Below are 20,666 nucleotides of genomic sequence, written 5' to 3'. Positions count from 1 at the left end.
CTTTCAAATTTAAAGTCCCTTCCCCAAAGATGGAATCGGAGGGTCAGTACTGACCACGTGAAAGTAACGCTTTGTTCTCTGCCATCCTGCACCCCCTCCCTCCCCGCACTGTCCTTTTGAGGTTATGCGGGTGGGGCTGCTGACTTCCATCTTCCTATGCACGCAGAAGGACAAAGCTTAATCTTAAGGTTTTCACATACTAAATGATACTAAATGCTGTTCTCATCTAATTTTGGTTTAAAGCCGGAAACTTGCTCCACTAGCAAACTGATTGGCCCTAAAGATCCCTCCCTGGTGGAGTGCTGAACCATTTTGTTGGCTCCGGCTCGCTCGCCTCACACGCGCGTGTAAGGGCTAGGATCCATTTCCGGGTGACATTGCATCTAAGGCTCCTCGGGAAATGTAGTCTCTGGTAGTGCGCGGGCTGAGCCAGCAACCCCCGCCCCCCCCGCACTCCCCCCCCCCCCGCCTCCGCCTCCGCCTCCGCCGCACGGAGGAAGCTTCTTTTCCCGCGCTAGATGCGCGCCCTAACGCGTGAGCACGGGTGGCAGAGAAGGAAGTGACGAACCGCGGTAAGGCCCGGACTTGGAGAAGGGGGGGCCTCCCAGAGCTGGGGTGCGCCTTGCAGCACGTGCTGCTGTGGCTTTTCCAGATGTTAGGACTCACGAATAACTTTTTATAGTGGTAATATCTCCTTAAAGAGACTATTACTGTTGCTGAGTTTTGAAAAGGGAGTGAAATGTGTTACTTGCTTGCTTCATTTTGGCTTTTAAAATACAAGTGAATCAGATGTTCTCAGACTTTGTGGGAAGAGTGGCCAGTATTTTTTGATTCCTGAACCTAGTTGCTCCTGATCCATATACACTTTGCTTAGTTAGGCTTATTAGATACCGTGGTGTAACTGTATTTTTACTCCATATGTATGTTTCATCTATTTTGCATTTCTTAGTCTTTCCCTGTGTGCTCACGTGCGCATTATATCGGTGTGTGTGTGTGTGTGTGTGTGTGTGTGTGTGTGTTACGTTATTTAACATAACCATTGAATGTCTCGTCCTCCTGTCTCCACTTCTCTAGTGCCGGGATTGCGGCTGGCATTGCTACCTCTGGTTTTTATTTTTTCTATTTTTTACGTATTTCTGGATCAGCCTCACTTAACATGGCTCAGGCTGCTCTGATACTCCCTATTTAATGCAGGCTTGCTGCTAGTTGTAAGGATCGTTGTGCCTCAGAGTCTCTCAGAGTCCCACGGACTAGGATTGGATTATAGACCTAGCAAATGGAACTTTTAAAAAGTCACAGTAGGCTGCAGATTTGGGGTTTTAAAGGTGTCAGGTAAGCTTAAGTGCTTTCAACTACATCGTTACACTGACTTTAACCGAGTTAGTTGTAACCTCTTATTTTTCAGTATTTTTCTAGCTGTAGATAGTATTAAATAAGCTTTGTATGTAATGGGTTGGATATACTGAGTTAGGGTGGGGTCGTGCTTTACAGAAGGTTGATGGAAGGCGTTCTTTTTGAAGCTCTGCTCTTGTCTTCAGCATTCTACCCCAGGCCAGCATCTGCTACTTTAATATAAGTAGAATCCGGAATTAGGGACATTTGGAATTATTTGAAATGGCCAAAGGGGGGGGGGGAATAAAGCATTTAACCCTTTATTTTCCCCATCTCCAGTTGCTACAGCCTGGGCAGAAATTTTACATCAGCCAGCATAATACAGTTTGCATTTAGTCAGACTGTATTCTGTCTGGGTACATATCTGCTTTCCTATGAGGGCAGGGGAGTTCCATTTCTAAAGCTCATTCTGGCATATTTGTAGGCCTCAGTAAATCTTTATTGGATGAGTAATTAATTAGTCCATCAGCAAGCCTCTGTGTGCCTGGTAAAGTCACCGCTACAGGTTTTAGACTGTCAACTGTCTATTCAAATGGTCAGACACTTTACATTTCTTTCTAGTTATTTTGTCGGGGATTTTTCAAGAGACAGTTCTCTTTTTGTGTTTGAATCTCTGGCCTTGATATTTGCACTTTTCCATTGTTGGTACGGCTAACATTTATACTTTTTTTTTCCTTTTTCTTTTTTTAAACTCTTTTTACCTATTTTATTGGCTGCAGACCCGGCCCAGCATCTTCTTGAGCTCCTCCTTGAGGTGGATGGGCAGCTGCAGGTGGCACAGGATGATGTGCATCTTTTCACACGCCGCATTGCCTGCTCGCTCGCTCCAAGATCGCTGGCTCCAAGATCTCGCCTGTCAGGTTCTCCAGCACCGCTGCCAGGTACACAGGCGCCCCCGTGCCCACGCGCTCTTCGTAGTTGCCCGTGCACATCAAGGAATGAGTGAAAGCGGCCCGCGCCAAACTGCAGGCCCGCGCCAAACTGCAGGCCCGCGCCAAACTGCAGGCCCGCGCCGAACAGGGAGCGAGCGCAAGTAGGCCTTGGGGTGCACCTGACTCCCTGGAGCTTCCACCGACTCATACTGCACGCCAGATATTCACTTTATTGATGGGGCCCGTATGCTAGCTCTGAGACATCCTTACGGCCCAGTATTTGCCATATGGCTTTTTTTCATTGTTTTCATTTCTCATTCGACCCCTGCCACCGCCACCGTGACCGCCACCACTACCGGAGCTGTCCTTAGCTCCTTAGCCATCCTTAGCAGGTCTTTAGACCCCTATTTTTGTAACGGCCTCTACCTCAACAAATGCTTCTGCCACCAGCCTTTGTTTTTTGGGTTTTTTTTGTTTTTTGTTTGTTTTTTTTTCTTCTGGAGATGGGGTTTCTCTGTGTAGCCTTGGCTGTTCTGGAACTCGCTCTTCAGATCAGACCTTAGTGTTACTGATGCAATCTAGTGCTTCCAAAAGTTAAATGAACCGTTTACCAACTGAACTACGCCAACCAAACTACGTTATCACTCCCTGCTCCCTTTTTTGAAAAGTTTACATTTTTGACCTAGGGTCCGGATGTAGACCAGTCTGCCTTTGAACTCCTGATCCTCCTGTGTCAGCCTCTAAAGCTTGCAGGCATGGGCTAGCGGACCTGGCACTAAATTACTACTAGTTTTGTTTTTAACCTTCATTTTTATCTGTATAGGTGTGTGTGTGCCATGTACTTGAAGTGCCTGATGACTCCAGAAAAATATACTGGAATCCCTGGAACTGCATTACAGTAGGTGGCGAGCCACCATGTGGGTGCTGGGAGAGCAGCCACTGCTCCAAACTGCCAAAGCCATCTCTAACATTTTTGTTGTTTTGTTTTGTTTTGTGAGACAGGGTTTCTCCGTGTAGCTCTGGCTTGCTCTGTAGACCAGGCTGGCCTCAAACTCACAGGTCTACCTGCCTCTTGTTTCTGAAGTAGTGAGTTTAAAGGAGTTTACTGCCACTGCCCACCTACCCCTAACTCTTTTTAATGCACTAATTTCTTCTTAAATCAAGTCAACACTTATCAGTTACATGTTTTAGAAATGGTTGTGGAGAATGGGGTCAGGTTTATAATTTTTAAAAAACAAACTAGTTTTTTTTTTCTATTCTCTGTATGTAGTTGTGAAGATATCCCCACTTCAGATGCAGCAGCTGCACTTGTCCAAAGCTGCTTTATAGATAAACCCTTGGGCACATTTCCAGCAATAATTCTTCTTGCAGGAGCTGGTGCAAGAACAGGATTCATCTATGGCATGGGAACAGTTGGTGTCCACTAGGAGTGAAGGCAGCAGTTTGGGGACAGAAGCGAGACCAGAGCCAGAATGCTAGGAGAAGGTCTAATCGAAGTTTCTTATTTTTTTTAGCAAGAGAAACCAGGAGTGCAAAGCTCCTCACTTATTCAGATTTATTTTGCTAGCCAGCTGGAAGAGTAATGAGTTCAGAGCCCATCCCTGACCCAAGAGCAAAAGCACTGTTTTGTTAGTCTGCCTAAGAGTTTGTTGTGATTCATTTTGCTACACTGAAAAGTGAACGACCTAGAAATTAGGTGCAAGAAGGTTTTTTTTAAAAAAAGGTGAAATAAAATAAAACAACTCTGCCTCAGGGTTCAGCTTTGTAGGAGTCCAAGGCCTTGGCATTGCCACCTATCACCAAAGCAAGAATTAAAAACAACACCCCGCCCTAATGGGGTTCGAGGTTGAGGATCTAGGCCAGTGTTAGCTTAATACTTTTGTCATGAGTTCATTCTGGAGGTAAAATGGTGGGATGGGCCTCACAGTTTGATATTTCAAACTACTTTCAAATACCCACATAGAATTCCTAATTCCTAGATTTCTAGGGGAATTTCTACTATATTCGCTTTATCTTATTCATTCTTGATTGCTGGACTTTTTTTAAAAAAAGTTTATTTTAATCTCGTCTGTATCTATCTGATTTACCAGTATGCAGAGAAACTGCGTCTTTTGATTCTTATATTGAAGTATTAATTAGCACAGCCTAACTAAATACATAAGCAAATCCACCCGGGAAGGAGTGGTGATAAGCAACCACGCAGCTTTTGAAAGAATGGCTTCTGCGCACTGCTTGCTGAAAATCTGTACGAGGAAAGGAAGAAAGTGTACGGCCAGGCCTAGTACTTTGCACTAGGCGGGCTCCTTCCCTTCTCTGCATCCAGTACTTTGTCCTGGTTAAGTGTCTACACCCAAAGTCTACATTGAAATGCCAATGAAGGTAGGTAGACTTAGCATTAGCATAACTTGAGATTCTAGTAATGGGACTTTAAAATCACACTGCGGTAGTTTTCCTTTAGTCAATTTGGGTAAGTTAGAAAAGAACAAAAATCCTGTAGTGGTTTCTTTACACCTAGGTAGGAGGTCCCAGTGGGGTATAGACAGAATGGCTTTGGGCTATACAGAGAAGCCTTGCGCTGAAAACAACAAACAACAAACAACACAAGCAAGACCCGCTGTTTATTTTTATCTTGAACTCTGGTTACCTCTGTGCTTGTTACCTTAATTTAAGTGGAAGGGCAGGAACCATGTCATCGTCCCCTGTTTATTTCCCTTATTAATAAAGATTTATATTCATTTCCCAGTATATGTGCCCAAGTATGCATTTAGGAATATACAAAAAGGTTTAAGGATGGGCATGTTCAGTTTCGGTAGCAGTAAATAGTGGAAAAATGTGTTCATGAGTAGGAAGGTTATTAAATAAAACTTGGTATGTTTCATGCACAATATCAAAGCCACTGAAAATAAAAATATTCCCAACACTTGGGAGGCAGGCACAGGTGGATCTTTAGAAATTCAAGGCCAGTGTGATCTATGTAGCAAGATCCAGACTAGCGAAGACTACATTAGTGAGACCCTGTCTCATAAATAAATCAATGTAGAACAAACTTTAAAAGTAACAAAGCTAATGTAATATAGATTTTACTATTAGATTTGCTTAGGAGACAGCTAGTCACAAAAAGTAGAATTAGCAAATGGAGGTTTGCTTCTAAAACTCTGCAAGGTAGTAGATAATGGGGCCTTTTAGAAATAAGCATTTCTGATGCTAGAGTGTAAATGTTTATCCACCAGGATTGACCAGCCTTTAGGCCCATTCACATAACAAAAGGAGAGAATCTTGGCTTAAAATGAGCTCTTAAGCCCATTCCCAGGGACTATACCTCTAGCAACTCCAAGGGGGCAGTATAGGACCGCAACACATGTGAAGGCCTGGCTTGCTATAAAGTTCTTAGGTTTCTTTTTGGGGGACAGGAGCACAATTCTGACAGATGAGAAAATCATGCTGGATAACAACTGTTTGAAAGGAACGACACTGGTGTGCTTAAATAATTTTGGCTAGCCTTTAATTCCAGCACTGAGGAGGCAAAGGTACGTGGATCTCTTCGAGTTTGAGGCCAGCCTGATCCAGAAGAAGGGAAAAAACCAAACAAACAAAAACCCAAAAATATTCTGGCACTATCTTTGCTGTGTAAATCTCTATCTGTCGCAGTGGCAAGACTAAAACTCTCCAGTCTCTGTGTATTATTCCAAGTGTAACCTGGGCTCCGGAACATAAAAACGGTTTAAGGATATGGTGAGTGCATAAGACCAAGGTGTGTGTACATTTTTCTTTTCAAGGCCCCTCTTGTTTGACCATGAGCCAGAGCCAGACAAGTGGTATTAAGGAGCTTTTCCTTTACTGACAAAGTGGGAATTATTTCTATAACAAATTAATCCTAGCACCTAGGAAGTCGAGGCGACACAATTGGGAGTGGAATCATCTTAGCTACATAGAGTTTAAGGCTAATCTGGGTTACATAAGCCATCTCAACAAAGAAAATGTCTCGGGATGAATGTTGACTTAGATTACATTATAGTAATCAGAGAAAGTCACTACAGAACAATAAACATAGTTGGTGTAATTTTTACATGAAAGTAGTTGGGAAAAATAAACTCCATGTCGTGGACGTTTCAGATGGCTTTGGTTTTGTCCTTTATTAAAAGAGTGTGATCTATTTTGTCTTCTTTTACAAGGTGTTGAGCAAGGCCTCATATTCAACATGGTACTCTATCACTGACCCCAATCCTCTAGTCACCCTGTGATGAGGTTTTATTATGATTTGATATTTTATTATGATTTAATAAGATACTAGGTATCTTATTAACTCGGCTCTGCACTCCGAGGGACTCAAGTGTGCAAATCTGTGCCATGCAGCATTCTTGCATCTCACTTAAGGCTCTTCTTCAGTGGAGTGACCTCAACAGAAAAGGAGTAAATAAAGGTGGTCACAGAACTTGGAAGCTGAGGACCTTTGTTTGGAAAAATGGCTTGGAACGTGACAGAAGGGAGCGATGGTAACAAGCTCATTGCTTTCAGAGAAAGGCACTGCCCAGTGGCAAGCGCAGTTTTTTTTTTACAGACTACAGTTTATACTTGACACGCATTGCCCTGTGAGGGCATGTCCACATCCTTTCTCTCGCCCTTGGCTCGGGAGATTATACATGGTATTATCAGGAGTGGCAGCAGCTGCTCGTGGCTACATAGATCTTGCTCTTGTAAATAACAGCTTTAGTTTCCCATCAGTGAGGCACCAGCCTTTCTCCACCTACGGTGAGAGAACTTTGACTTGAGGTTTCGTGCCCATTAGTAGATTAGAAAACAGATAGTGTTTGGGTGGTGGATGACGATATGCAACTTAAGCTCGGGAATCTGCCTGCCTCTTGGCCTTCCTGGGGTTTAAGCTGAGAAAAGCTTTCCTTATGGAGAAACAAGAGACTTAGCAGTTTTAACAGATGCTACCAACAGGTAGTAAGAAGTTAATAGCTTAGGCTCTGGGTCATTGCTGGACCACTGGATTTTTGGCTTACTTTTTATGTTAAGCAGCTGAAAAGTTATAATATACAAACAATACGATTCTTTCTTAGAATCATGGATAAGCTCAGGGGTTCTTTGGCTCCTCCTATGACATCTCACCTACCAGTTACTCCATCGACGAAGAAAGAGTAGGATACTATTGACCGTTAGTATAGTTACTTAGTACTTCCGCCCAGATTAATTTCTTATCTTGTCTTTTTATAGTGCTGGGAGTCAAACTCAAGACTTCTGGGGATTTTTTGGAGACAGGCTTGCATCTTAGGTCATCTTGGCCTATGCAGCCCTGCCTCAGTCTCTGGAGTGCTGGGGATGCCACCTTGCCTATTCTAAATGAACTTTCCATAATATAAACAAACAGGAAAGTGGGGGTTCTCAGGGAGGACTGTAGGGCCCATATGTAGAATAGAGATGAAAAGATAATTGGATAATGCGATCAAAATTATTCTGTACATGCATGAAAATAAAAAAAGATACAATTTTTTTTAATGAAAAATAGGGACAAGGCTGGAGAGATGGCTCAGTGGTTAAGAACGCTGACTGTTCTTCCAGAGGTCCTGAGTGCAATTCCCAGCAACCATGTGGTGGCTCACAACCATATAACAATCTGTAATGGGATCCTATGCCATCTTCGGGTGTATCTGAAGACAGCTACAGTGTACTCACACATAAATATTTTTTTAAAAAAGAGTAAAAATATTGCTTTTAGTTAAAAACATTAGATCTATTTATTTGTTTACTTGTGCTGGGGAGTAAATTAAGGTTTCAAACACACCTTGACAGGGGAAGGAGGAAGTAAAAGTGGGAAATCCGTGACTGATTTACATGGAGGATAAAATAAAAATAATGTTGGATTTCAACCTTGAATATTCCTTGTGAATTTGTTTCTTTTCCTTATCTCCAGGTGATGGCTGTCAGGAATTGTGGTGCTTGTGAAGTGATAAACTGAGCCCTTTGGATTCCATGAAGTTATTAAAGAATATAGTTTTCAAATCACGGCAAAATCGTGGTAAGTGACACTACCCGGCTTGCTCAGTTAATGAGAGCAGACTGGAAGGTGATGGTCCTAAGCATCAGTTACTCCACAGTTCCCCACTGTCTGAAAACAGATTGAGATTCCCTAGCCTCCTAACCTCGTTTCCTCACGTTACATGTTCATAGAGGGGGAAATTGGAATTGTCTCAGATGATAGTTCTAGTAGAAGGGAGATTTGAATTCAATCTAGAAGTGGTGTATTCCTAAAAGATTTTTATTAAAGATTATTATTATTATTATTGTGTGTGTGCGTGTGTGTGTGTGTGTGTGTGTGTGTGTGCGCGCGCGCGCCTGTTAGGATCTCAATGTGGAGCGCAGACTGGTCTAAGACATAGCAATCCTTCTGCCTTATTCTCCCTATCCCTGGTAAAAGCACGAGCCACCCCTCTTGGAGGATAACAGATTCTGAGATCATAGTTTCCTGACAATGGTAATTACCGTGATATAAAATAATTACTTATTACATAACAAGTCATCTGGGATGCTTGTTGACTATACAGATTGCTGGGAAGTCAGAATTTTGTCATTTGTCAGATCTGACCCTTATTTACCCTGAGGTTTTCTGCTCAGATTTCAGCAACACGCCAAGATGAATCATTGTTTTCATGGACAACTGTGGGAGGCACTTTGGTAAGCTGTCAATACTTTTGGGTGAGGTTTCTCATTTTGTAACAAAAGGAAAGTGGTCACATGTGGCATTTCTAGACTTCTTCAATAGATAGTATGTGCTTACCCTAGATTATTTTAGGTGTTAAGAAAGCCCTGCCCATGGGACTGGAGATGGCTCAGTGGTTAAGAACACTGACTGCTCCTCCAGAGGTCCTAAGTTCAATTCCCAGCACCTACATGGTGGCTCACAACCATCTGTAATGGGATCTGATGCCCTCTTCCAGCACACAGGTGTATATGCAGACACAATACTCATACATTAAATAAATAAATAAATAAATCTTAAAAAAAAAAAGAAAGTTGCGCCTTTATGGGACTTTCCTTTTTGTGAGGTAAGAAGAGATAAATGCTGAATGTATAATGTATCATATGTCATATTAGTTTTTTCCCCCTGTCATATGAAAAGTTAAATTGAATAAATTTAGCCAAGCATAGTGGCTCAAGCCTGTAATCCCAGTAGGATCGAAGTAGGAAGATTACCGGTTTGGGGCTATCACAGTCTACCTAGCCATCTCCTGTCTCAAAATAAAAAGAGCAGATGTCTGAGTTAATAACCAAAGCAGTGTCTTCTGTTTTCCTCTCTTTCTATTGATTTTTCTGTTTAAACTTGACAGGGTCCCTATATCCTGGAGCATTAGCCCAGCATGGCCTCGTGCGTACTGGGACTTACACATACGCACAAACCTGCCCATCTTGGCCACTGTTAACACGTGCCATTAACTTCGTGAAACCATGTCTGACCTAGGTAAGTGGGAAGGTCATAGGTAGTGCAGGACATCTTTTGGTTGCCCCCCTTTTGGCTACAGTATAAGTGGCCCTTTTTCCGTTTTGTGGCGCCCTGCCACTGAACTGTATCTCTGGTTCTAGGGAAGATATTCTTGAAAAACGGATTAGAGTTTGCCAGATCCTATGAGTGCGTGACCTCAGAAGAGAAGAGGAGGGGACACTCCAATGATAAAGGTAACATAGTAAGCAAGGTACGTAAGGAAATAAAGGCTAATGTTGACTCACTTTTTGTCAGGGAGACTCTTAGAAATGCCATGTCTAAGCACAAGTCATTTGACGGTACATATATGCTTCTCAAATGCTTCCCAACCTGATCACCAAGCTGAGGGCCAGAAGACCTGAAATAGCTCCCAAGGAAAGTAAGCTGGGTGTCAGAAGTTCCTGGTTTGCTCAAATTCATGCTTTGTCACTGAGTTATACCACCAGTCCCCAAGCTCCTGCTTGAAATGGAATGTTTTGTTGAAACATAGTCATTTTCATTTATTACTGTCTGGTATTCTGTGGTACTGCATAGTTGGGTGTACTGGCTATGTGGTCTGTAGGGCCTGAAACATTACTATTTGGTCTTTGCCCATTGCCAGTGTAAGGTAAGTCCTCTTCCCATTTTATTTCTATAGTACTTGCCTTTACAACTGATCCTACAAATTAAAATTAGTTTGCTTCTAAACTTTTTCCCAGGAAAATTAAGATCAAGAATGTCCATTGGGGGCTAGAGAGATGATGGCTCAGTGGTTAAGAACACTGGCTCTTCCTCCAGAGGTCCTGAGTTCAATTCCCAGCAACCACATGGTGACTCACAACCATCTATGATGAGATCTGATGCCTTTTCTGGCCTTCAGACATCCATGATGGCAGAACATTGTATACATAATACAATGAAGAAATCTTAAAAAGCGGGTGTGTACACTGACACAGAGAGGGTATGGTCGTGCCCTCCTGTGATCTCAGCATTTGGGGACTGACTTCAAGAAGAGCAAGAAAACAAGGCCAGCCTCAGTAACATGAGACCCATCTGAAGAAAATACAAAAGCATTTTCAGACTGGATGTGAATACAGAAAGGCTGTTTTTTTTTTTTTTTTGTTTTTTTTGTTTTGTTTTGTTTTTGTTTTTGTTTTTGTTTTGTTTTTTTTTTTTTTGGTTCTTTTTTTCAGAGCTGGGGACCGAACCCAGGGCCTTGCGCTTCCTAGGCAAGCACTCTACCACTGAGCTAAATCCCCAACCCCAGAAAGGCTGTTTTATATGCCTCATAGTAGCCAACTAATTTATTCTATATGGCTCTCCCCTTTACTGTTCACGGATGCCTTTTAAAAATCTAGTTCTTGTTTGTTTGCTTTTGGTTTTGGAACAGTGTTACACTGCATAGCCTTAGCTGGCTGGAACTTGCTATCTAAACTGTCCAGTCTCGGGGTTCAGCTCCTTCTTGCCTCCTAAGTGCCCGGATTGAAGGCATGCACGGTCACACCAGCATTATCAGGCTTTTTAAAAATTAGGAAATTATTGTAATGTGTGTACATGCACATGTAATGTGATAATTGAGCTTTTTATTAATTGATGCCTTTTATTGAGCATCTACTATGAGACTTGCCTTCTGAAATTTTACCAAAACCTGCAAGAGTTGCCATTTCCATCTCCAAAATGAGTTTTTCAACATATATAACTTTACCCTAAACCACTGCTACAAGGTTTGGATTTTATTTTTATTTTTCTCTTGTTGTTTTATCCTCCAATGGTATTGTGGCCATTGGTGTAAGACCCCAGATTAGTCTTAAATTCCTTAGTTCAAGTGATTGTGGCTTTCCTCACTATACTTAGTGAGTGTACAACACTGGAATAATAGGATTGGAATTTTTATTGTTGTTATATTTTTCTTAGTATTGGATTTTTTTCTTTTTCTTTTTCTTTTTTCTTTTTTTCGGAGCTGGGGACCGAACCCAGGGCCTTGCGCTCGCTAGGCAAGCGCTCTACCGCTGAGCTAAATCCCCAACCCCAGGATTGGATTTTTAAGTGTCCTTCGAAGGTTCATTTGTTTGAGGCTTTGTTTTCTGATATGACATGGGGATCCTTTAGAGATGGCTTTTTTTCTTTTCTTTTGTGAAGAAGTTGATGATGTAGCCTTGAAGGAAGCACTTCCCAACCCCATACCTCCGATTTCTTCATGAGCAGCACTCTGCCTGTTCTCTTTGCCATGATGATTTCTTTTTTGCAACAGGTTGAAAGGAGCAGAGCCAGTTGGCCATGGACTGAAACTTTCAGAGCTGTGAGTCATAAGAAACTTTTCCTCCTCTTAAGCTGTTTGTCTCTAGTATGTTGTCATAGAGTCAGTAAGGTTATTAGCCACAGTCAGGTTTCTAATTAGTGGTAGAATTAGATGTTAAGAGCATGCTTAAAAATGCCATTTTCTTTCTTCCTTTCCATGCTACGTTAACTAACAGAGGGCCTTCTTAAGCAGCTGCTCTTAACACTGAACTATACCCACAGCGACTTCCCCTGTGGTTCTAGAAATTAAGCCTCGTGTCACACACATGCTAGGCAAACAGTCTTTCACTGAACTTAGTTCAAAGCCCACTCTACTATCCCAGAATGATCAGATGTATGTCCATGTGCATGCGTCACCAATGAGCTACACCCACAGCCGCCTTATTTTCTTTAAAAACATTTTAAAATTGTTATTTTATGTGTATGTGTATTTTGCCTATATGTATGTGGGCACAACATACATATAATAGAGTGCAGAAGAGGAAAAAAGACCCCAGGAAGAACTGCCCAGATTCTTAAGCACTGAGCCATCTTTTGAGCACCCCCTCTCCACCCCAGGACATTTTTTAAGTATGTGAAATTTTAGAGTGGGGCTAGAGAGAGGCTCAGTGGTTAAGAGCACTGACTGCTCTTCCAGTGGTCCCGAATTCAAATCCACATGGTGGCTCACAACCATCTGTAATGAGATCTGATGCCTTCTTCTGGTGTGCATGAAGACAGCTACAGTGTGCTCATACATTAAATATGACAAACTATTAAAGAAGAAGTAGTATTAGCAGTAGTAGTAGTTGTTGTTTGGGGGAATTTTGTGGTATCAGATTGACCCTGGGGTCTTCTGCATGCTAGGCAAGTACTCTACTGCTGATTCCCCATCCCCACTCCCCATTCTGAGACAGGGATCTCAGTTTATTGTCCAGGCTGCCATTGAATTCACTCTATAGCCTCACTTTCCCAAGTAGCTGAAATTACAGGCAATTACAAGCCTTTGTCACCAGGCTTGACATCTTGACATTTTTTATTTTCTTGTGACACTGCTGATGTGTGGACCTAGGACCTTTAGGGATATGAGACAAGCAGTCTACCACTGGACATCAGCCCTATTCTTACACTTTAAATCTTACAACTTGGGAGCTGGGGAGACGGCTTAGTAGGTAAGAGCACTTGCTATGCAAACATGAAGACCTCAGTTTCAGTTCTCAACACCCACATGAAAGGCTGGCTATGGAAGGTAGGGAGATGGTCAGCAGACTGAAAAGGGCTTGCTGCTCTTGCAGTGGATAAGAGTTCAGGCCTAATATCCATGTCAAGTTCCCTGTAACTCCAGCTCCAGGGGTTCCAATACCCTTCCCACCTCCATGGACACACTTATCCACAGAAAAGTAAAACCCTAATTAAAAAAAAAAAAAAAAGCTCGGCACGGCCATGAGTGTATGTAACCCCAGTGCTGTAGCTGACTGAGACATGAGGATCATTGGAGCTTGCTGCCACTAAGTGTAGCTCAGTAAGGGACCCTGTGTCACAAGAATAAAGTAGAGAGTAATAGAGTAGGACTCTTGGTCCTCTGGCCTCTTCATGAACATTCCCATGCATGCATATGCATATATGTACATTACATACATGCACATATATGTACACATGCATTCATACAAATATGAATTTGTTCTTAATGAGCATGAAATAGCTAAATATAATTGGATTATTTAGAATTATAATAGCTGCTAACTGGAATCAGAAAGCCAGTGTTGCTATCTTTCTGTAAGATTACCTTTGTTCTTCCCGAGCATGTCATTCTGTCTGTCTGTCTATAGGAATGACTATCCCTTCCCCAGACTCAGCGAGCAGAAGAGTAAGCTGGTGATGTTCTCGCTAACACATTCATAGCAGTTCCTCTTGTCTACTACCTTCTGTGACGAGCAGCTATGTGCACACTTTCTAACACTTTCCCTCCTCTCTTTATCTTTTCTCCCCCTTTTAAAGACAGTTTGTCTTTATGTGCATGGGTGTTTTGCCCGCATGTAGGTATGTGTACTGTGCATGTGCCTGATTTCCATGGAGGTTAAAAGAGGATACCAAATCACCTGAAACCGGACTTGCACACAGTTGTAAGCAGGCATGTAGGTCCGGCGAATTGAACCTAGGATCTCCGGGAAAGCAGTAAGTGCCTATTCTAGCTAGGCCAGCCCTCCAGATCCCTGGCCTAATCTTTTCAAGACTGGGAACAGCGTTATGTAGTAATAAGTATTTATGATCAAACAACTGATTAGAACTATTGCCCTATTTTCTGTTTTGTTTTAATAGCTAATAGCACTGGGGTGACTGGGATTTTGGGAGGTTGTAGGAAATTTTAAAATTTCTAATTCAAATTTTAGATTTTTTTCTTTTTCTTTCTTTTTTTTTGTTTTGTTTTTATTTTTTTGGGGGGGGGGATACAGGTTTATTGCATAGGCTAGGCCTGAAGCAATTCTACTGCTTTGGTTTTCTGGTTAACTGGGTCTACAGGTACATGCCTCTGACAATTCGTGAGGTGAGGTTCCAGTTGAGAAATAATAAATAGTTATAAATTGACTAGGCATGGTGGCGTATGCTGGAGAGCCCAAGTAAGACCTTGACTGAAAAAGAGCCACAGACAGAGGAATTTTTTTTTTCTTTTTCTTTTTTTCGGAGCTGGGGACTGAACCCAGGGCCTTGCGTTTGCTAGGCAAGCGCTCTACCACTGAGCTAAATCCCCAACCCCGAGAGAGGAATTTTCACTAAAAGTCTACCAGTCTAAGGGTAGAAGTCATTGTGCCCTTGCATTGGATATGATTATTTTCTCCATAGCACTTTCTTAAAATAGGGTGGGTCAGTGGGTTAAGGTGCTTGTCACCCAATAACCTGACAAGCTGGGTTCAAGCCCCTGAAAGCTGCACAACTAAAGGAGAGAACCTACTCCCACAAGTTGTCTTTTGCCTTCCACCTGCACTTGCATGTGGGACACCCACACATACAAGAAAAATGTAATTTTACAATGTTGAGTGGCCTCCTATCAAAAATGAGTCATAGAAAAGCCTTGTAAAAGAAGAATACCTCATTGGTTTAAGACAACCAAATGCATGGCACTGGAAGATTTCCCAAGACTACTTGAAGGTTTTTTTTGTTTTTGTTTTTTCTAATTCTTTTGTAGTTTTAAAGTTAGCTATTCGTGTCTTTGTACAACTTTTCATTTGTGTGTTTGTTTTTGGAGCTTGGTTAGAAATAAGGTTTCGGGTTGGGGATTTAGCTCAGTGGTAGAGCACTTGGCCCTGGGTTCGGTCCCCAGCTCCGAAAAAAAAAAAAAAAGAAAAGAAAAGAAAAAGGAAAAAAAGAAATAAGGTTTCACTGTTGATCAGGTTGGCCTCAGATTCATCACCTACACTGCCTCAGCCTCTTGATAGAAAATGATACTTTTTAAATCCTCTTTTTCACCCCATCTCTAGAATTGAGTTTCCCTCACTCTCATGATTTCTGTGTGTAGGTATAAAAGTGCCTGTCTGTGTCCATGTGTGTACACAGAAGTCTGAAGTCAATCTGGGACGTCGTCTTCGCCTTCTACCTTGTTTGAGACAAGATCTTTTTTTTTTTACCACTATATACACCAAGCTAGGTGGCCTTTCACCTTCCAGGGATTCTTCTGTCTCCACCTTCATCTGCTCCGGGGGCACTGGTTTACAAATAGATGCTCACAGTTTTCACTTGGGTCCTGGGATTCGGACTCAGGTCCTCATGTTGGCCTAACAAATGCTTTTACCCACTAAGCCATCTCCCTAGCCCTGTGTTTTAATTTTTGAGTCAGTCTTTTTTAAAAACTGATTGTGATCTTTCTGGCTCAGCTTTCTATGCGCTGGGATTACAAGTTTCAGCCACTAGGCTAGACTTACATAGCTTTCTTTTTTCTTGTTCTATTTGTTTTTTAACATTTACTTATTTATTTTATGTATGTGAGTACACTGAAGCTGTCTTCAGACACACCAGAAGAGGGCATCAGATTTCATTACAAATGGTCATGGGCAACCATGTGGTTGCTGGGATTTGAACTCAGGACCTCCGGAAGAGCAGTCAGTGCTCTTAGTTGGCTGAGCCATCTCTCCAGCCCCACGTAGCTTTCTTGATTGTGTTACCCTTAACATCAGGGAAAATACTCCATATTGGTTTTTTCAACTGAAAGAGTACAGTCAAGGCAAGTCTAGGATACATAGAACTATATCTTGCCTCAAGAAAATGTAATAAAATGAAAGCCTTTGCATTCTTTGAGATCCTCCCCTTTATATATAAGTACACTGTAGCTGTGTTCAGACACACCAGAAGAGGGCATCAGATCCCATTACAGATAATTGTAAGCCACCGTGTGGTTGTTGGGAATTGAACTCAGGACCTCTGGAAGAGCAGTTAGTGCTCTTAACCTCTGAGCCATCTCTCCAGCCCACTTTTATCCCACTATTATTTTTTTAAAACACTGTCTTACTATATGTCTTAGGCTGGCTTTAACTCACCATCATCAGGCCTTCATCTACCCAGTGTGTGTAATGCCTGGCTTTTTTGTTACTCTGTGTGTGTGTGTGTGTGTGTGTGTGTGTGTGTGTGTGTGTGTGTGTGTGTGTGTGTTTTACATGCATGTATGGATGTGTACCTTGTGTATTCCTGTGCACAGAAGGGAAAAGGAACTATTTAATCCTTTGGAATTACAGCATTACAGATGGTTGCGGGTGCTGTGACGTAAACCGTGATGCTTTGGAAGAATATCCAGAGCTCTTAACCACAGAGTCATCTCCAAGCTCCCATGTTATGTTTGTTATTGTTGATTTTGATTTTTCTGGCAGCATCTTAGCCCATGATGTTTGTAATTGCGGATATTCCTATTGCATCCTCTCAGTGATATTAATAAGGACTAGGTGTACACCAACATATTCATTTTTTCCTTTTTTTAAATTAATTAAATGTTTTTATTTTATGATATAATTATATCATTTCCATCTTCCCATTCTCCCCTTAAGCCTTCACCTGTATCCTCCTCCTTACCAGCTTTCTTTGAAGTTTATGCTTCTATTTCTTTGTTTCTATTGGTGTGTGTGTGTGTGTGTGTGTGTGTGTGTGTGTGTGTTCCTAAACACAACGAGCTCATGTATGTTTCTCACTTGAGGCATCCCCTTAGTTGCTTATATAGTGTTGAGGACTTGTGAGTTTTCCTCTCCTTGCCTGCCTGCCTGCCTGCCTTCCTTCCTTCCTTCCTTCCTTCCTTCCTTCCTTCCTTCCTTCCTTCCTTCCTTCCTCCCTCCCTCCCTCCCTCCCTTCTACTTTATGGGTGTTTTGTCTGCATGTATTACCTGTGTAGCACATGTATGCAGTGCCTGGTGAGACCTGAGGTTTTAGATCTCCTGACCTTTATTTACAGATGGTTGGTGGCTGCTATGTGAGTGCTGAGATCCCTTTAGACTAGCAAGTGGTTTTAACTGCCGAGCCATTTTTCTAGCCCTGAATCTACTTGCTTAATTTTACTGTAAAGATAAGATCTTTTTTTCTGGCCCCATTCCACTCCCCTGGTGAATCCTTGGCCTCATTCCCAGACCTATGTTCCTTTTTGTTTTTGAGATATTCTTTCAGTAGCCCAGGCTGGCCTTAAGGTTTAGATGAGGTGTTACTCTGGTTAATCAGTGGCACCACTTTGCAAGTGATTTCTTTTTCTTGACTCGCATACTAGAAATTAAACTTAGGGCCTTGCACATGCTAGATAAGTACTCTACCTACCCCTGAGCTATATTTGCACCCCTGCCTGCCTTACTACTTTGTTTTACCCCTTTGGTAATAGTACCTGACAGGAACAGTTTAAGGGAAGAGGGTTTTTACGTTGTTTTTAAGCATATGCCATGGTACAAATGTGCTAGTTGGTTTTTGCACTATATGAGTCCCAGGATGGACAAACCATGCAAGGATTTATTTGGATGACAGTTTCAGAAAATACAGTCCTTCATGATGCCCCGTGCTTCGTCCACTTCTATGGGAGATCTGTGATACGAGTTCTTCTATCTTGAGGCAGAGAATGGGAGAGGTAGTAAGGTTCAGTTATTACCTTCAAAGGTCTTCCTCCATAACCCACTTCTGCTGGCTAGGCTTCACTTCTCAAAGATTCCATAGGCATCATCACTCCCACCAAATCACCTTTTTGTTTGTTTGTTGTTGTTGTTGTTTATAACACTCCCAATAGTTAAGTCCCGATGATTTGCTATGTTAGTCTTTCCATTTGACTTTCAGGATTCAGAGGAGTTAATGTTGCCATGACTATCTCAGAAGGAGACATGGACAGAGGAACAGGTATCTCACTCCCGTAGGTAAGTGATTGTTGACTCTGGGAGAAATATTTTCTCGGCGTCCAGGCCTGTAATGCCACCCCTTGAGTCTGAGCCAGGAGGATCCACGGAGGGCAGCATAGCAGAACTTCAAAACAAAGAAAGGGACAAAAAAGGGATAACTTTTTTGTCCCTTTTTTCTTTTGGTGTTGTGTGGTTTTGTGGCACTCAGTAGCTTTTCTAAAACTATGCTAGCCTTACATTTCTGGGAAAACTCCCTACTTTCCAAGGATTCTGAATTCAGTTTGTTAAGTTTGCTGTTCTATACTTTGTTTTGTTTAATTCATTAGTGTGTTTTATTTGTAGATTCAAATCGAATTTCGGTGGGGTGGGGAATGGTTGACAGTGTCATTTTTGGATGGAACTATTAATGGTTTTTGCCTGTTTCAATCTAAGATCTCGAACATATGTCATGCCATTCAGTGTGCTTTAATGGCATTATTTTACAATGGACACAGTATCCTACTATATGATTATAGGACAGTAATTTACATTTCTCTAGACTCATCTCAGTTACTGTCTCCCTTCTACCTCTTCTCCTGTGCTGGAGATAGAATTTAAGACCGTTACAAGCGAGGCTGTACCCATAGTCCAACTGCTCTTACCTGTATTGACATAAAGCTAGGTACAGTGATTATCTCCCAAAATTGGGTGAAGTGTAAGCCTGTCTAGGAAATATGAGAGTGGCCATATTTCTACATTGATACCAGTATAGGTTTTTAAATATTCACCAATCATAAGCTGAATGTAGTGGCTCACATCTGTAATCCCAGCACTGGAAAGGCTGAGGATGGAATATTGCTATAACATGGACGCTAGCATACTAGGCTGTCTGATCCTATGATCCAAAATGCAGAAACAAGGAAAGAGAAACATTTTGTTACTGGTTATGAAAGCAGAACATAATCTCCTTTACTGTTTTTACTTTGTGTTTCCTTGATTGCTAATTAAATAAAACAGGTAAAAGTGTTTCTTGGCTCTTATTTTGAGTTTTCCTCCATTTGATTTTTAAAAATATTTTTGTTTGTATCTGTGAATGACTGAGTGCAAATGCTCACAAGTGTTTAGATAGCAGAGCATATGTTTTAAGAGTTGATTTTCTCCTTCTGTCTTTTTTTTAATTTACTCATTTATTATATATAAGTACACTGTAGCTATCTTCAGACACACCAGAAGAGGGCATCGGATCTCTTTACAGATGGTGTGAGCCACCATGTGGTTGCTGGGAATTGAACTCAGGACCTCTGGAAGAGCAGTCGGGTGCCCTTAACCGCTGAGCCATCTCTCCAGCCCTCTCCTTCTGTCTTATTGAGAGTTTCTCTTGTTTCTCCAGCTACACTGTCTCTACTCCAAGCTTGCTAGTGCTCCTTTTCCAGGCTAGTTTGCCTGGGAGCTTCAAGGCAATTTTGTCCGGGTACTGGGGTTACAGATGAATCCCAGCAAGTCAATCTTTTTACATGGCTAGCCCGTTTACCCGCTGAGCCATGCCCTTGGCCTTTCTTTCTTTCTTTTTTTTTTTTAAGATTTATTTATTTATTATATACACTGCTGTTGTTCTCAGACACACCAGAAGAAGGCATCAGATCTCATTACAGATGGTTGTGAGCCACCATGTGGTTGCTGGGATTTGAACTCAGGACCCCTGGAAAAGCAGTCAGTGCTCTTAACCACTGAGCCGTCTCTCCAGCCCGCCCTTGGCCTTTCTTTACTGACTTTGCAGTGTGTGCTCTCACGGATAAGGAAATCAGAGTTCATTTTCTGTTTGGTTGGATTCTTTGTGAATTTGGTTTCTTTGGTTGTTTTGTGAGACAGGGTATCACAGGCTAGGGTGTCTTGGATCTCACTGTACTGCAGAGTGCTCACAAACTCAGCACTTCTTGTTTTAGGATTAAGGTCGAACCACTAGGCTTGGCCTCTACTTGCTTTTATTATCTTCTGTTTCAGATATTTTGTCTGCCTATCCTACAAATACTTATGTAGCTTAACTGTATTTAAGAATGCTTAAGCATTCTTTTCTTTGTGACACTCAGAATTTTTGTTGGTTTCTTTGTTCTTCTTTGACATGGTGTTTTCCGCTGTAGTCAAGTCCATCCTCGAACTCAGAATCCTCCTGCTTTACCATAACCTCCAGGAACTAGGATTACAGGCATGTGTCACCAATATGCTTAATTTGTACTTACTTTTCATGAGAGTAACATAAGTATAATTTCCTATAGTTTATAACGATCTTTTTAGCAGCAGGACCTCAGTGTACACTGGGCAAACGGGCTACTAACTTAGGTATAT

At 41.9% G+C, this 20,666-nt stretch overlaps 2 long non-coding RNA genes across 2 annotated transcripts in view; one reads left to right on the top strand and one right to left on the bottom strand.

Moving 5' to 3' along the window:
• Nucleotides 1-20,666, bottom strand: part of Jpx (JPX transcript, XIST activator) — a 153,104-nt gene that overhangs the window by 34,243 nt on the left and 98,195 nt on the right. The gene's annotated exons all lie outside the window — the stretch shown is intronic.
• The window catches only part of Ftx (FTX transcript, XIST regulator), a 41,991-nt gene continuing 21,855 nt past the window's right edge, over nt 531-20,666 (top strand). The window contains exons 1-7 of the long non-coding RNA NR_130116.1: nt 531-572; nt 8,179-8,283; nt 8,880-8,939; nt 9,593-9,723; nt 9,846-9,938; nt 11,975-12,022; nt 18,286-18,362. This is a non-coding gene — a long non-coding RNA (FTX transcript, XIST regulator). The remainder of the gene's footprint in view (nt 573-8,178; nt 8,284-8,879; nt 8,940-9,592; nt 9,724-9,845; nt 9,939-11,974; nt 12,023-18,285; nt 18,363-20,666) is intronic.

Source organism: Rattus norvegicus, chromosome X (genome assembly GCF_021556685.1).
Source record: "Rattus norvegicus strain SHRSP/BbbUtx chromosome X, alternate assembly SHRSP_T2T, whole genome shotgun sequence".
NCBI classification, from domain to species: Eukaryota; Metazoa; Chordata; class Mammalia; order Rodentia; family Muridae; genus Rattus; species Rattus norvegicus.
This window is presented reverse-complemented; position numbering and strand designations above follow the sequence as displayed.